This window comes from Mustela lutreola, chromosome 12 (genome assembly GCF_030435805.1).
Source record: "Mustela lutreola isolate mMusLut2 chromosome 12, mMusLut2.pri, whole genome shotgun sequence".
Taxonomy (NCBI): Eukaryota; Metazoa; Chordata; class Mammalia; order Carnivora; family Mustelidae; genus Mustela; species Mustela lutreola.
Genome location: NC_081301.1, coordinates 90676814 through 90689071, shown reverse-complemented (window position 1 = coordinate 90689071; position 12258 = coordinate 90676814). Strand labels below are relative to the sequence as shown.

The following is a 12258-nucleotide window of genomic DNA, read 5'->3' as shown; positions in this document are numbered from 1 at the left end:
CTGCTGTGTACCAGGTTGGCCTTTCATATGGTTTCTCGGAGTTTCTAAATGTTCGTGACACAGGCGTGCCTACACAGCCAAAATATTCTGGTTTCCACATAAACACAAATAAAATGTAATGAGAGTATCTCAAGTTTTCAGAATTTGCAATCAAGGAAAACTTTTTCTGGAGGGGGTGGGTAGGTAAGGGGGAAGGAACCATAAAACCTTCCACCTTACACGCATCAGACTCCATACAACTTGGGATTGGATACCTAATTAGGTTAGGCCAGGGGCGCCTGGGTGGCTCAGTGGGTTAAAGCCTCTGCCTTTGGCTCAGGTCCCTTGCTCTCTCTCTCTGCCTGCCTCTCTGCCTACTTGTGATCTCTGTCTGTCAAATAAATAAAATCTTAAAAAAAAAAAAAGAAAGAAAGAAAGAAAGAAAGATCAGGCCAGCATTACACTCCATGCTGTCCATTCTCGGATGGTTAGAAATGACTCCAAATTTCAATAGCCTTTTAACAATTCACTGTGAGTATGTTTTCCACTAATTTAGTCAGATGCCTATTTTAAAAATGTATCTGCTCTGGGATACATTCACAGATCACAGATCACTAGCTAAAGCCCTGGCTTCTCACTATTTCTTTAGTTCCCTGTCGTTGGGTGTCTCTCTTGGCATCCCCCTCTGTCCAAAATGCACTCTAGAAAGCCGCCTTCTTTCCACAAGTAGGACCTCTCATGGCCTTCCTCTTCCTCTGCATCTCTATGTCATCGCTTTTGTTTTCATCTTCATAAAATTCCTCCCTTGACATTTTTTTTTTTTTTTTTAAGAGAGAAAGAGAGCGAGCTCTGGGTGGGAAGGCACAGAGGGTGAAGGAGAGAAAGAATCTTAAGAAGACTCACACCCAGCACAGAGCTGATTCAGGCTCCATCTCACCACCCTGAGATCATGACCTAAGCTGAAATCCAAAGCTGAATGCTTAACCAACTGAGCCAGCCAGGCATCTACCTCCCTTGACTATACCAGATGTAATGTCCATCACGGTAAATTCTCCTCTCGCTTTCCCTATGTCTTCTTCTTACCTCTCCAGAAAGCCAACCTCTTTCTTGGGCATCTTGCATATTTTATTTAACAAACAAATAAGATTTACCTTGTACGAGAGCCTGTTGTGAGCCCTTATAAATACTAATTAATTAATTAGTTAATTACAAGCATTAAGTGAGAACATTATGCCTACTTTGCAACCAGGAGAACTGAAGCTCAGAGAGGTTAAGTGATTTGCCCAAGATCACAAACTAGTAAGGGACTGAGTCATTTCCAATCCTAAATTGATGCCTTTCTCCCAAATACGTCCACTTAACTATCCTAAAACTAACCCTCTCCATCTCCTCTACCCGTTTATTTGTAACCTGGCTATTTCTTTATGATCACTCATTTCTGCTGATGGCCCTCTTTCTCCACTTGCCAGTTCGAGAAGTTTGGAGTCATTTAGGGTGGGAAAAGCAGGAAACCTGCATTCTGGCTTCAGCTTTTCACAAACCGCGTGACCCAGAGCCAGTCACCCCCCGCTGGGCTGACGCCATCTGCTTGCCTCCCTCTGAACTCTGAACGCGTCAGCTCTAACTTCTTCCTCTTCTTTACCCTTTGGGTCTCATCGTCCACCAAGCCCTGTTATTTATACTTCAGAAACCTCATTCCTACTTACTGCTCTTGTCCTTCCTCCTTCCCCTTTGGCCTCAGCAATCAACGTCCGGTAACAGCACAAAGAAAATTTTTTAATCGCCTCCTTGCCTGTTGCTTCTTTTTATTCTGATTGAAGCAAACTCTACCGTTGTATGAATTTTACTAAGACACTTGTTTCATCATCTTCTTTCCCTGCTTAGTTAACTTTAGTGACTTCCCATAGCGCTACAACCAAGTGGGTTCTCTGCAACTGGTTTGTGTATAGGCCCACCCTATGTAACTAATTCTGGCCCTCACCTCTCTGTAGAAGCAAAGAAGATCTGGCCTGGGGCCTTCCTTGCTGGTGTCATTTTTCCTGTCTTCCTCATGGCTGAAGTCCTAGCCAGTCTCTCCTGATCCTTCAAAGTTTGAATGGAGTTTATACCTCCGCCTCTACCTGAAGGAGCCTGTCTTTCAATGCGACAGCACCTTGAACTAGCTAGAAAGGGTAGGTCATCGCCAAAGAACACACCCTAGTGGAATTTAAGGTCCACAGGACTGCAGAGCAAAGTGTGATCATTTGCACAACTCCTTCTTTATTCCCTGAGCCTTTTAAGATTGTGTTCATCTGTCACCTTCTGAGAGCATCTGTTTAACACTGGAATGCCCCTTTCTCAGCTCTGATACTTCTAACTCCATCTCCAATTTTGTTTTTCTCTATAGGACTTTCTCACTATCTGACATACTCTAAGACTTATTAATTTATGTTTATTATCCCTCATGCTTCTAGAATATGATTCCATAAGTGCAGAGAATTTTGTTTTACCCACTGCTCTACCTCCATTGCCGAGAACAATGCTTGACACATAGTAAGTGTTTGACAAGTACTCATTGAATAAATAAATGCACACTTGACTCAGTATTGAGCACAGACCACACACTCAGTATTTGTTAAAGTGAACTTGGATGGGAGTGATCGAGTTTCCCGTGTCTTTCGGAAGAAAGTAAGACTCTTTTCTTATTCTCTTGAGTTTTTCAGCTGTGCCTTTGTCTGAAATCTCTGTATTTCTCTCTTGGGTGGAGAAATGAAACCAGCAGGTAGATTATTACAAGAAAGTATATATTTGTATTACTGTTTTGTCATTGACAACAGATACAGAGAGATTCGCGTGCTGGCATTTAAATCCAGCCATGACTCAAACATGAGAATTGGAATTTCTATTTTTCTCCACTTTATTCCTTGTACTGTCACAAGAAATCTGTAAGTATGAAAAGAATATAGAATAAGAAACTTTCCCTTAATGATCATGGTGATAAACACACATGTATGAGCATAATGTATATATTTTATATGTACACTTTTTATATTATTTTTTAATTTAGGATTTAGCCCATATTCCAATGTGCAACGTTATTTCAATAGTAATATTCGTCCCATAGCATTTTATAACTAGAAAGACCTTGGATTAATTCACTAATTCATTAACTCACTATTTTATTATCATCTGTATGCTTTTTCTTCATTCCCCAGACATTACTGAGTGGTGACCATGCATGTGTCAGGCTCTGTGCTAAGGGATACTACGGGCAAAACAATGAACAATACTTGCTCCCGGACTTCGCAGAACTCAGGGTCTAGGATCGCAAAAGCGTTACAAAGGAAAGAAGCAGCTTGGGTTCCTGTGACAAGGCAGGGAAGTTTTGTTTCCCAAAACTCTGGTGAATGCGGAAACACAGAGGGGAAGTGATTTATTCTAGTGGAAAGGGTGTTGGCAGAGGGTCGGACGCTGAGGAAGAGTGACTTAACTCACGCAGTGACACGGGGACTGGGTCTTAAACAACAAGGAAGCATTCGCCGGGCAGAGAAGGGCGTTCAGACGTCGCAGGCACAAGGAGCACAGCGTGCCAAAGCGGAGGGGCCCCCACCCGCCATGGTCCATACCAGGAATGAAAAGTACAAGAGGAGCTGCCCGGCACAGAGGCAAGCGGTGAGAAAGGAGGTGGGCGGGGCCTGAATAGGACCATCCTGTCGAAGAGTTGAGACTTTCTTCTACCAGGTGGTGGTTGCTGTTTCTGTATCTAGGTCATCGTCTCCTGGGGGTTGATGCCTCTTGCTACCTGGAGGTGCGTGGTGGGGACCATCCAGTAGAGGACAGACCCAGCGTGGTGAGGATGAGGCCTCCTAGATCCGGCGCTGTCACCCCCATCTTTCGCACCCTGCGCACACGCACTGGACACGAATGAAGACCTACACAGTTCTCTACAGAAGGATTTAGGCAGGTTTCCAAGAGTCACATCGGATAGGGAGAGAAGTCAGGCGTGGTGCTCTGGTCTGGTTCCTTCCGCCTCTTACTGGAGTGCCTCACTGGGGTACAGTCATTGCCTCATTCCTGACCTCAGCTCTCTCACTGACTTCCCTTAGGCCACCCCCACTGATCCACTTCCCCATCAGTCTGTTTTCTTCTCCCTAAAGAAAAAAATCATACCTGGAGACGAGTGGGTGATCGTGGTTGGCTTAGAAGAGCTCCGACTCATTCTCCTGAGCTACCGAAGGAGAAGAGGGACAAAGGGGAGGGTAGCTGGTGTAGACAGCGAAGACAACCCACCATATTCACACTGTTGAGAAGTTGAGTAAGATGATGCCCATGAAGGACAGAGCATACTCCTGGACAGTCGCTATCGTCTCAGGGCATGTGAGCTGTGATTTTATTATTATTCAACATTTGTGCTTCTTGAAAGCCATATAAACTGTCTTTTACATGTTTACTATTATTTTCTCCTTGCAGATTCCGAGAACTGGAATTTATTGGGTCAAAAATTATAGACTCCTGCCAAAAAATGCATAAATCTAATCATGAGGAGACAGTAGAAGAACTTAAATTAAGGACATTCTACTAACAGGGCAGTCTCTAAAAAATGTCAGCGTCATGAAAGACAAGGAAAGTCTGAGGAACAGGTTCAGATGCAAAGAGACTACAGAGGGGCACCTGGGTGGCACAGTCGGTTAAGCATCGGGCTCTTGATTTCGGCTCAGGTCATGATCTCAGGGTGGCGAGATCAAACCCCATGTCCAGCCGCACGTTGGGCCCCACGCTCGGTGGGGAGTCTGCTTGAGATTCTCTCCCTCTCCCTCTGGCCCCACCCCCTCCAATAAATAAATAAATCTTAAAACAAAAAAGAGAGAGAAAGAGAGTGCAGAGACAGAGCAAGTAAAGGCAATGAGGGATGATGCTAGACTAGACCTCAGATCAAGAAAAATAATTACCCTAAAGAATATCACTGGGGAGGGGGAGATGAACCGTGAGAGACTGTGGACTCTGAGAAACAAACTGAAGGTTTTGGAGGGGAAGGGGATGAGGGGATGGGTGAACCTGGTGGTGGGTATTAAGGAGGGCACGTATTGCATGGAACACTGGGTGTGGTGCATAAACAGTGAATCTTGGAACACTGAAAAAACAAAATAAAATTTTTAAAAAATCAGGAAAAAAAAGAATATCACTGGGGCAATTGGCAAAATCTGCATATTGACTATGTATTTGATAACAAAATATTATATCAAAGTTATATTTTCTAAATTTGATACTTATACTGTGGTTGCATAAGAGACTATCCTTATTCATAGGGGATACATACTCGAGTTTTTAGGATAAAACAGCAGAAAGGTATAATGTCTGCAATGTATGTTCAGATGCTCACCCTTGATGATGACGATAACGATGATATTGATAACATTAAGAGTATTTTTTTTAAGATTTTATTTACTTATTTGACAGACAGAGATCACAGGTAGGCAGAGAGGCAGGCAGAGAGAGAGGAGGAAGCAGGCTCCTGGCTGAGCAGAGAGCCGGATGCAGGGCTCAATCCCAGGACCCTGAGATCATGACCTCAGCCAAAGGCAGAGGTTTAACCCACTGAGCCACCCAGGTGCCCCTGATATTGATAACATTAAAATAAGATAATAAATAACATAAATAAAGCAGTTGGCCAACCTAGCTGAAGATTATGTAAAAGTTCCTGCTCTATACATTTGAAAAATTTTCAAAAGATAAAAAATAAAATTGACTTTTGCTAGCTCATGCCAATTTCTAATCCATGTTTAAAATAAAAGACTTTCATTTTACCCTCATTTATGCTAGCATTTATCTGCAGTTTTGCAAGTTGACTAGCCTAAAAATACATTTGGAAGTGTTTTAATTAGGCGCATATTGGTTAGATGAGCTGACTATTTTTCCACATTATCTTAGGACATGGTTGTGTTTTGTGGGGATGTGTCCATTTATGTTTTGTCCCACTTGTCCATTAAAATCTTAGCATTTTTCTTATTAATTGTATTTTCCCTTTAACTAATACATTAACAATGTGGAGTAATTCTCTTTGAATAACTATGATCTTCCTAAATGTCTTGAGCCATTTGGGGAAGGACTACCCAGACAGGTTTAAAGAATCTTTAGAAATTTTGGTGGCCCGTGCTGAGTGTCAGCGTAGGACCAAAGTTTATATGAAATTTTTATATGAAATTTCTCCCATTTCAGTATTCTCCAATATATTCCCAGTCATTTCACTCTAAACTGTGCCCCCCTCCCAAATCCCATATTGCCATAACCATTTAGGTACCATGACAAGCCCTGGGACATCTTCAGAAGAGGGGAAAGCAAGCTGTGTGGTGGTTCTTTGGACAGATTTGCTTGACTCAGGCTTCTTGAGCCCTACACACTACTGCTCGCACAAAGTCGCAGGCAGTATCACGGCACAATTTGATTGCGTGATCACTGCAATTCTTAAAACAGCGTAATTACATGGTACTAAGACTTAGAAAGTGGATGTTAGATCCAGGTGACATGACTGTCATGTCTACAAACCTATGTCCCATTCAGGAGCAAGCTGTGTCTTTAAGACAGAAGTTCTCATACTTTGCAAGTGTGGGAATTACCTAGAGAGCTAATAGTAAACAGAGTCCCAGACTCATTGAAGTAGGATGGAGAAAGCAGAGACCCCTCTACATCGGTCAATTTCTTCAAGTGATTCTGTTACATATCATTGTTAGAGAACCATTGTTTGAGAGCTGCCAAATAAAATGAAACTATTCCTAAAAACGTAAGGTTAAAAACGTTTATCTGCCGGAGGTTTAGCTTAGATGAAGAATTGAGAGGGACCACTGGAAGCAATGACCGATAAAATAGATAATCTATACGGGCAGGTGTATTTGGAATTTAGGATCCTGAAATGATTCTCTTTCTAGAACTAACTCATGGTTCAGCTTCTTTTTCTTTTTTAAAGATTTTATTTATTCATTTGACAAAAAGAGAGGGAAAGAAAGCACAAACAGGGGGAGCATCAGGCAGAGGGAGAAGGAGAGGGAGAATCAGGTTCCCAGCCAAATAAGGAGCCCAACGACACGGGGCTCAATCCCAGGGTCCTGGGATCAAGACCCAAGCAGAAGGCAGATGCTTATCATCTGAGCCACCCAGGTGCCCCCACCAATCAGCCGCTTAAAAAACACTTAAGTAAAACCCATGTAACACATAAGGTGAATGTATGACTTATTGATGGAACCAAAACACATCTTTTCTTATGGGTACACACTGCATTCAGTGGGGATAATCCTTGACAATCCCATATGGGAATGTGGGCGGGTCTCATGACTTTTCCCTTACTCTAGGGTACAATTTAGCTGCAAATATAGCTTGAGGTCTGAGATCAGAAAAAAAACTCCACCTTATCTTTAATGACAGATTTCCCTCCAGCTGGCTGCCGCTGCAAAGAAGGGGAAGGATGCATGGCTGGCTCCTCTCTTCACTTTGCGCCACACCTCTTTTCTTCTTTCACTCCGACTGGCTAGCCAGTTTCTGACCTCTTGAGGTTGAATGAATGGTGAGATATAAGAAAGCTCCAGTAATTCCACTACTGAGTATTTATCCAAAGAAAACAAAAACACTAACTGGAAAAGATACGCATATTCTTTTGTTTACTGCAGTATTATTTACCAATACTATTTACAAAAATATAGAAGCAAACCAAGTGTCCATCCAGAGATCAAGAAGATAGGATATAAGCTCTCTGTATGCGTGACGCACGTACAATGGAATATTACTCAACCATAAAAAGAATGAGATCTTGTCATTTGTGACAGCATGGATAGACCTAGAATGTACAATGCTAAGTGAATTAAGTCAGACAGAGAAAGAAAAATATCCTGATTTCACTTATATGTGGAATGTAAAAAAAGAATAAAACAAATGAACAAAGAATCCAACGGACTCTTAGACGTAGACTCTTAAACAATGGCAGCCAGAGGGAAGATGGACAGGGGATGGCCAGAACAGATAAAGGGGATTAAGAGATACAAACTTCGAATTAAAAAAGACTGAGTCACAGAGATGAAAAGTACAGCATAGGGAACACAGTTAGCAATAGGGTAATAATGTTGCATGGTGACAGACGGTGACTACACTGATGGCCCTGAGCATTGAGTAATGTACAGAATTGCCAGATCCATATGCTGTGCACCTGAAATGAATATAACATTGTATGTCAACTATGCCAATAAGTTTTTGGGAAGAAAGAACTCTAGAACTGATACCGCTATGAGCTAGCTTCGAATTTTCTGTGCCTGATAGATATGCAAAGCTGAGTCCTTACTTTCTTAGGTCTTTTGGAAGACTGCTTTCCTGGAGATTTCTCTCTGGTAGGTTATTTCACTTATCTCATGCACCTGTGCTCATAGTGTTCACTGGTTCTTTTACAGCTACTTCCGGTTTCCTACAGCTACGGTCCTCTGCTTTCTAAGGGATCCTACTTGACAAGACCCCAAATGACCCTTAGTTGAATCTCACCCCTGTGGTCCTGACCCACTGAAAAGGCTCATGAAAAGTCCTGCTTGATCCTAACACAGCCTCTACCTTGGTGCCCCAGGCTGCTTGAACATCCGTGGTCCGGAGTCGGGCTACCTCTTTGCATCTCCCAGCTCAGGAGAATTGTCATTTCCAATTCTCGGAACGGTGTTCTGCAAGCCATGGAAGGAAGGGGTAGCCCTTCCTCATTTACCACCCCCTTTCCCCAAAATGGAAGCTCTCCTTGGAAATATCTTCTCCAAAAAAAAAAAAAATCTATTCAAAAGTCCTGTGAGATTGAAGAGTCATGGAAATAGTTCTCAGTTCCCTTGGTAAATGCTGCCTGTGTAACCTAGTTTTGAAATATCTGTATTTGTTGTATTTGATTATCCTAGTGAAAATTACATTTTGATTTTACATCATTGTAGTGTTAGGTGCCCTACCATACCATTAAGCCACATTTAGGGGGGCCATACTTCAGGGCAATTTTTTCCCTAGGTTTGAAGTTCTTGGAGACAGAAATAGATTACTAGAAAATGATATAGTTAAGGCTTTACTTTAGTAGAAATTATTTTGCCATGTAAAATACACATGGAGATGAGTATACAGTCTCATCAGATGAGTAAGCGTACAGCTAGATGAACTTAACAAAGTAAACACACCCATGTCATGGGCACTGAGACCAAGACAGAGAACATCACCAACTTCCAGAAGTCCCCACGATACCCTTTCTCCATTGGGTTCCCCAGGGTAATTAATATCATGACTATTAACACTATAGGTCCATTTTCCCCCTGATATTTTTTAAAGATTTTATTTATTTATTTGACAGAGATCACAAGTAGGCGGAGAAGCAGGCAGAGAGAGAGGAGGAAGCAGGCTCCCCGCTGAGCAGGGAGCCCGACGTGGAGCTCGATCCCAGGACCCTGAGATCATGACCTGAGCGGAAGGCAGAGGCTTAACCTTCTGAGGCACCCAGGGGCCCCTTTCCCCCTGAGTCATCCATATTTCCACACTTAGCAGGAGATGATTCACCTCATTTCTGTGTGCCCAAGGTACGAATACACCAAAACAGTTACTATCTGATTAGTAACTCTCTTTGTGAAGGGTAGCGGACCCTTGGCTTGGGCTCCCCTGACCTTCTCTGATTCCAACTTGAATTCACAGAAGGACTCTCAAGTCACTTTAATGACCTGCCGTGGGTTTCAGGAAGAGCAATTAAAAAAAAAAAAAAAAAAACCTAAAAATTAAAAATTTAAAAAAAAAAACAAAACCTCCCATGATTAAAAAAAAAACTATGTTCAATGTTAGGCTCCTTCAGGAAGAAGTCTATTATTTCTCCCTATTCTTTTTATTTTATCCCATCAATCTGCTCTTTTAGTTTGGCTTATTTAGAATCATAGAATGTTTGAGCCGGAAAAAAAAACAACACATCTCCTGGGAAACATTTTGCATAAATTCTGATAAGTAATATGAGTTCCTATTTCCTTAGGAATTATGATAAGAAGTTTTATCACATAGCCCCAAGAAAAACTGCAACAGCCTATTCACAATCACAAGTGAAGACCAGAAATACTTCTCTGAATATTTCTTGCATTATACTTTGTAATTATGTGGTAGACGTTATTTCGATTAAAATGAAAGGCTTCAGGGAATGATAGATTTTTATCAAGAGTAAGATGGCTTTTTAGTTTATTTCAATAACATTCACATTTTAAAATTTCCACAGTGAAATTCAATATGTGTTTTGAAAACTTATCAGAGTTTACTTTATAGATTAACAGCAACACCTCAGTTTAAAAATGTTGACATTAAAATAGGATCTACACTCTTATTAATAAGTGAAAAGCACTAAAGACTTGTGTTTTCATGAAATTCTGTTTAACAAACATTAGAGTATCATTAGAACATCATTTTATTTTAGTTTAGTTTATTATGTTAAAGATTTTTTGAGATTATTAGAGAGAGGGAGAGAGAGAAGCAAGTGGTGGGCAGGGAGGGGAGAAGAATATTCCTCACTCAACAGGGAGCCTGATTTGGGGCTCGAACCCAGGACCCCGGGATGGCGACCTGAAATGAAGGCAGATTCTTAACTAACTGAGCCACCTAGGCACCCATAGAACACCATTTCAAATTAGAAAATCTTTTCATGGGGTGCGTGGGTGGCTCAGTGGGTTAAAGCCTCTGCCTTCAGCTCAGGTCATGATCCCAGGGTCCTGGGATGGAGCCCCGTGTTGGGCTCTCTGCTCAGCAGGGAGCCTGCTTCCTCCTCTCTCTCTGCCTGCTTCTCTGCCTACTTATGAGCTCTGTCTGTCAAATAAATAAAATCTTTTTAAAAAGAGATTAAAAAAAGAAAATCTTTTCATTCAAACTGAGATATATATATATACATATATATGTTATAATATATACATATATATAAATAAATTCATTTATCATTCATTCAACAAAGTATTTGAGGAGCATCCGCTTTGCACCAGGCATTGCATTAGGCTAGAGACAAGTCGCATGAATTTGGTTAATATTGTTGTTGTCCTCAGGAACCTATAGTTTAGCATAGTTGAGAGATAAATACGTAAAGAGATAGTTTCTAGACAGGATAATCACTGCTTCTATATGTGCTGTAGGATTCTGCGTATGTTATAGGAGCACATAAAAGGCACCGAAAGCATCCTAGGATGGCCATGGACTCTTTCCCCAAGCAAGTGATACCTCAGGTGGGTGGCCAAATATAGTTTAGGCAGGAGAGTGGTGTAGACATTCACAAAGGCTAAAGCAACTGGATGCCATCACCAGACATAGGGCATATAGTATAAAAGCTGGATTGGAAAAGGAGAGGAGAACATAATTAAATGAGCTGGGGACCTAAAAATAAAGACTCAAAAAGCTCAGAAAGAAATAATCTGTAAGACAGGTTAGTAGAGTAAACGTGGGTCAGGAGTTGAGCCAACTTCGATTCAAACCTTAGCTTCACCATCTGACAGATGTGTGAGATTAAACAGATCCTCTAACTTTAACTTTCAGAGCCTCAGTTTCCCCACTGTATAAAAAGGGGACAACAACGTGGACATTATAGGGGTGTAGGGAAGACTGCAAGATTCAGTGGGATAATGCATATAAAAGTGCCTAGTCCTTACTGAAAGCTCAAAAATTGGAGGCTTTGTTATTTTGGAAGAAAATCAGGAGTGAGGGTTGCGGGGGAGGATGAGTATTCAAAGACCAAAGCCAGGGACGCCTGGGTGGCTCAGTTAGTTAAGTGATTGCCTTCGGCTCAGGTCATGATCCTGGAGTCCCAGAATGGAGTCCCACATAGGGCTCCCTGGTTAGAGGGGAGTCCGCTTCTCCCTCTGACCCTCCCCCTTCTCATGTTCTTTCTCTCATATTCTCTCTCTCTCTCACTCTCTCATAAATAAATAAATAAATCTTTAAAAAACAAAAAACAAACCCAGGAAGATAAAAAGAGTTTTACAAGATGCCTTTGGCTAGAGTTAAAGCTACTAGCAATTAGCTTCCTTTGCAATTGACAAGTGAACCATAAAAGTGAATGAACTTGTGGTTACTCAGATAAAAGCACCAGTCAGAGTAATAATTTATGTTCGGGGGACCTAGTTGTTTACCGGACATGCCCAGGGAAGGGATGGCCAGCAGCAGAATTATAAAGCAGATCTGTTTGTTTTCAAACACTCCTGAGCTAGATTTTAGTTCCCTTGTGAAAATTCAAAATGGACTTCTGGGTAGAGTGATCGATTGGATATTTGCATTTACTTCGGTTTTCTTCTGAAACCT

The 12258-nt window shown here is 41.6% G+C and overlaps 1 long non-coding RNA gene across 8 annotated transcripts; it reads left to right on the top strand.

Moving 5' to 3' along the window:
- Window positions 1–811: 811 nt before the first annotated feature.
- LOC131812754 (uncharacterized) lies at window positions 812–8588 on the top strand. 8 transcript variants are annotated; one of them, XR_009346467.1, is made up of 4 exons: window positions 812–1023; window positions 2433–2511; window positions 3174–4335; window positions 4429–5718. It is a non-coding gene; the product is annotated as an uncharacterized LOC131812754 (long non-coding RNA). The 8 variants fall into 8 exon arrangements; XR_009346468.1 differs by lacking the exon at window positions 2433–2511; XR_009346466.1 differs by having other exon boundaries at window positions 2433–4335.
- The last annotated feature ends 3670 nt before the right edge of the window (window positions 8589–12258 follow it).